The 5,425-nt window shown below is 34.4% G+C and overlaps 1 protein-coding gene across 3 annotated transcripts in view; it reads right to left on the bottom strand.

The window, feature by feature from the left end:
• astn1 (astrotactin 1) overlaps positions 1-5,425 on the bottom strand; it is a 267,140-nt gene that overhangs the window by 190,744 nt on the left and 70,971 nt on the right. The gene's annotated exons all lie outside the window — the stretch shown is intronic.

Below are 5,425 nucleotides of genomic sequence, written 5' to 3'. Positions count from 1 at the left end.
ATATATATACATACATACATACATACATATATACATATATTTCATAGCATTATTATAACATTTCACCTTATTTTCATCAACAGTGCAGACAGCACATACAAATATATATAATTATATATGAATAACTGTTACAATGATCAAAATAAGAGACACTAAAATGTGACACTAATGACAATAATGTTTGCACACTAAGAACACACTGGTGGTCTCTTATGTTCACCAAGTCTGCATTTATTGATCAAAAAATTACAGTAAAAACAACAATAGTTTTAAATATTATTACAGTCTAAAATAACTGTTTTATATTTTAATATATTTTAAATGGTAAATTTGTAATTTATTCCTATGATGGCAAAGAAGAATTTTCAGCAGCCATTACTCCAATCGTCAGTGTCAGATGATCCTTCATAAATCATTCTAATATGCTGATTTACTGCTATGGTAATATTCATATTAATGTTGAAATTAATGTATTAATGTTGTCTTAATGTTGAAAATAGGTGCAATACCTTTTTTAAAGATTCTTCGATTAATATAAAGTTCAAAAGAACCACATTTCCTTGAAATAGAAATCTTTTGTAACATTATAAATCTCTTTACTGTCACTGTTGACCAATTTAATGTTTCCTTGCTAAATAAAAATATTTCTTATCAATTTCCCCCAAAACTTTTAAAAAGTAAGAGTTTCATTGTTTCCACAAAAATCTAAAACAGCACAACTGTTTTCAATCTTCCTTATTCCAACATTTGACCACCAGTGTACATATATTTATATTTCAATGCATTTAGTGCCTGGTTAAACCGAATGCCGGATTAATAGACTCCAGGCTTTTGTGCTTAAACACCATGCAACAATTTAGTGAATTCGACCCTTTTGTTTCGAAATGTCTTTAGAGCACACCAGTAAAAATGTCTTGATTATAGGCCTATAATGAAAATCTAACAAAAAGCTGATATAACACCTGGCATTTAATACTTCAAATGCTAACAACCATTTCAAAATGACACACGCCGGCACGCCAATGCCTCTTTTTGTCTTCGTAACAAATGAGAACAAAAGAAGCACCTTCAAAGGAATTAGCCATAAACCTCACAGAGCAGGTGAAGATTGTGAGCTAGCCTCCGCAATTAGGCAGGGACCAAAGGTGCAAAGCTCTGTGGAGGGGAATAAAAGATGAGCTCGTTTAAATATTCAACACGGAGCGCCAACAGCTTCTCGGCATGCAGTGCAGGTGCACACGCCTCCTGCAACAAAAAAGTTATTTTGTACCACTATTCAGGGTGGTAGAACTCAATCATCTGCAAGGTCTTGGAATCACAGTGTCACCAGAATGATCTCGAAACGAGGAAAGGTGAAGCACGAACACCTACGCCGATACCGCTGACCTAGAGATAGCAGAAAAACGGCAAATGCCGTGAGCAACAGTTTTAATTTGTCTAATGAAAAATGAGGGGTATAAATAGATGAGGTGAGAGAGGCAGGTGTGACTGAAGAAAAGAAAAAAGAAGAAGAACCTGAGAGGATCTGTGCGCTCACACACGTTCTCCTCCGGCGACGTGAATGGCTGTCTAAACATAGCCTTTAGCAGCTTTCATGTTCGCGGATTGTTATGAGAGCTCGCTCATGAATAGTGATACAAGGTTCGTTAGAGAAAAAACAGGCAAAAGGAACCTTTTTAAAGGGAACAGTCATTTTGTCATAAACCATGCAAAAAAATAAAAAATAAAACAAACAGGGCAATATCAGTATGAATATGAAAAGCTTTGGAAATCTGGAGTTCCTATTTTGGAGTTGTCAGAAAGCTTTCAGAGGCCAGTAACCCAAAGACAGGCTCAAACCCTCATGCATGGTGCAATCAGTGGATTGGCACTACACAATCCGCCTACATAAATAATGATTAAAACAGTTGAGATGTTTAAATTATGTTTTATGTAAGTTTATTTCCTCATAATAATCTGTACACTCACAATTCTATGGCATTGTTAAAAGAAATCAGCCGTTCCCAGGTATCAATAACTATTACTTAAAGAGCATCTATATACAGACGTAGGCAGTATTTTTTGTGTTGTGTTGACAGATATGCCATTCTTGATTTTTGAAGAAATTAATACTTTTACTCAGCAAGAATGCATTAAATTGCTAAACAGTGAGAACAGACACATTTATAATAGTACTCAAATAAATGTTGTTCTTTTGAATTTTCTATTCATCAAAGAATACTGACAAAAAAATGCATCACAGTTTCCACAATTATATACAAAATAGAAATATATAAAGAAATGAGCACCAAATCAGCATGTTAGAATGATTTCTAAAGACCGGAGTAATGGCTGCTGAAAATTAAGCTTTGCCATCACAGGAATAAATTACATTTTAAAATATACCTAAATAGAAAATTCAATTGTTTTAAATTGCAATAATATTTCACAATATTTCAGTATTTTTGCAGCCTGGGTGAGCATAAAATGTACTGCTCCACGAGTACTTTATTATGTAGGCTGTGAAATTGTACTATAATGAGGGAGAAAAATCTGAAATAACATGAGTAACATACAACTGATCATGTGATCTCAGCATGGCAACCCACTCTAAGACTAACAGCTTTTATTAGATAGGACTAAAGTCTTCATGGGAGTGCACATTTAAAAAAAATAATAATAATTATATTCATTTCTGTAAAGCTTTTTAATGAGGCAAGAATTCATGAGTGCAACTTTACATTTTTACATTCATATGCAGTGAATGCACAATCCAAGCGCATTGGGTATTTAAAAAGGCTGGTCTGAAGGTCAGAGAGCCGTACATCTGCTGGACTGAGGTAATGAAGCATCAAAGCATGAGCAGAGAGTCAAATATTTGCCCAGCTAGGAAATCAAAATCTTACTCGAGGTAAACACTTCAGTGGACATCAGCTATTTTTGCTCAAAGTAAATCTAGGAGAAAGGAACTTGTATTTCACAGTAGATATCTATAGACATGTTTCCCTAAAAATCACCACCACCAACCCATATCAAAAGCACATCAAAAAAGCATATGAATACCTCATCAAATCAAAGTTTTTGGTGATCTGATCAGCCAAGCATAAAGCTAGAGGAAGAAAAGTTCAAACCAGGAATGGGATAGCAAAGAAAGTGGAAGACAAATATTTGTGTGTGGTTATGATTACAGGGATAGACAGTGGTTGGAATGAGATCTGTGCGGATTGAATGGGATATTCAGTGGGGGTGTAATGGCCCGCATTTCTCATGGTTCGGTCTGTATTGCGGTTCTGTGGTCATGGTTTCTGTACTGTTTGATTGATGGCAATAAAAAGACATCATATTTTTACCAGCAGCACATCCTATTTGTGATCAAATTTTCAAAAGGTACAGCCAACTCTGCAACCCAGCAATTGTGTAAAGGCTGGAAAAAACAATATATACACAAACTATTGATTGATTGATTGATATGATGTAACTACCATTCAAAAGCTTTTTTAAAGAATTTTATACTTTTATGCAGCAAGGACGCATTATTGCAATAAAAAGTGACAGAAGAGACATTTATAATGTCACAACAAATATCTATTTCAAATAAATGCTGTTTTTTAAGCTTTCTATTCATCAAAGATTCCTGACGAAATATAATAGCAGAACTGTTTAACCTTAATAAGAAATTTCTTAAGCACCAAATCTGCATCTTAAAATGATTTTTCATGGATCATGCGACACTGAAGACTGGAGTAATGGCTGCTGAAAATTCAGCTTTGCCTTCATAGGAATTATTTATATTTCAAAATAAATAAACAAAATAGAAAACTATTATATTATATTATATTATATTATATTATATTATATTTAGGACTGTCAAAATTAATGTGGTAATAAAGCATTAACGCAAATTCATTTTAACGGCACTAATTTTATTAACGCGTGATTAACACAGTGCGCATTTTCCATTTGACCCGTGGCCTAGCCCGTAGTTGGAGAAATGGAGATAGATTTAACAACTTTTCAGACCCCTGTTTTTTTTTTTCAAAAAGCGCCTAGCGACAAATCTAGTGGCTTCTTGGACAAACCTTATATAGTTTCTCAGACTCTCCGGTTCTGCCGCACGAGTGCGAGGTCTTGCTCCCAGCGGGCGCGCACCTCTCTCTCTCTCTTTATCTGCGTCTGCTCTGTTCAGCAAGAAGCAGAGGAGCAGCGCTTTCAGTTAAAACACAGATATTATGTTGCTTCTCTAATTTTACATACAAGTATAGCCGAAATCACAGCACAGCTATTGTCTTTATCTTATCTGTATTTGATTTCATCAGACGACGGCTGATTATAAATCAGGATTTTTGTGTAGATTAACGTCATGGAAGGGAGAGCTGGTTATAGTCTTAAAGGGCCGCGTTTCAGTCACTATTTGATATTCATTTCGTTATCTGACAACAGAAACAGTAAAATATATCAATGAAAGTTTTAATGAGAATTTAGCTGCATCAAAGTATGTGGGCACAGAGAGGCAAACAAATGTAATAATAAATGTACATTTTGTATGTTCAGAAGAAGTGAGGTGCTCTGTCATGTGAAAATGTAAACAGGCGTGTGTAAATTGCTCAGTGCAAAGAAAGAGAAGTAGGCCTAACGGGAACCTGGTATTTCTATGTTCTTTTTTTTTTCATGTGTCTAATAGACATGAACAAGTTCTTTGAAATATGTCTAGTCTTCATGCTCTATGTTAACTATGGTTTCACTAATAATAAACATACATTTGCATAAAGCATCCATATTTGTCCATGCCCTTGTTGATTAGAGTATTAAAAACTTGAAAAGTATTAATTTAAGGTACATTTAGAACAGATAAAAATGTGCGATTAAGTTGCAATTAATCATGAGTTAATTCATGACCATCATGTGATTAATCGCGATTAAATATTTTAATCGACTGACAGTCCTAATTATATTATATTATATTATATTATATTATATTTCATAATACCACTTTATTTTTAATTACTGTATTTTGTTTGTTTTTATTGTATTTTTAAAAATGAATGCAGCCTTGGTGAGCACAGGAAACTTCTTTCAAAAGCATTAAAAAAACATACATACACTTTTAAATGGCAGTGTAATTGCATTAAGATAGGTGCAATTATGGGCCATACTTTCTAACCAGTGCAAATTAGCGCAGGAGCACAATTCCAAAACAGCGCCGATGGGCTGGAAATTTCTGCAGGAGATTTACTGACAACGAACAAATTAAAAAACACAGAGCAACATCTCGCAAATAAGCAGAGCCGATGCTCAGTTGCAGGTGATCTACTTACGACACAGGCACAAAATAGTTTAAAGGGGTCATATGATGCGATTTCAAGTTTTCCTTTCTCTTTGGAGTGTTACAAGCTGATTGTGCATAGATAAGATCCCTGAAGTTGCAAAGACTAAAGTCTCAAAACCA

This window comes from Sinocyclocheilus anshuiensis, unplaced genomic scaffold (genome assembly GCF_001515605.1).
Source record: "Sinocyclocheilus anshuiensis isolate Anshui unplaced genomic scaffold, SAMN03320099.WGS_v1.1 scaffold375, whole genome shotgun sequence".
Taxonomy (NCBI): Eukaryota; Metazoa; Chordata; class Actinopteri; order Cypriniformes; family Cyprinidae; genus Sinocyclocheilus; species Sinocyclocheilus anshuiensis.
The sequence above is the reverse complement of the archived record's forward strand: the minus strand, read 5'-3'. Positions and strand labels throughout refer to the sequence as shown.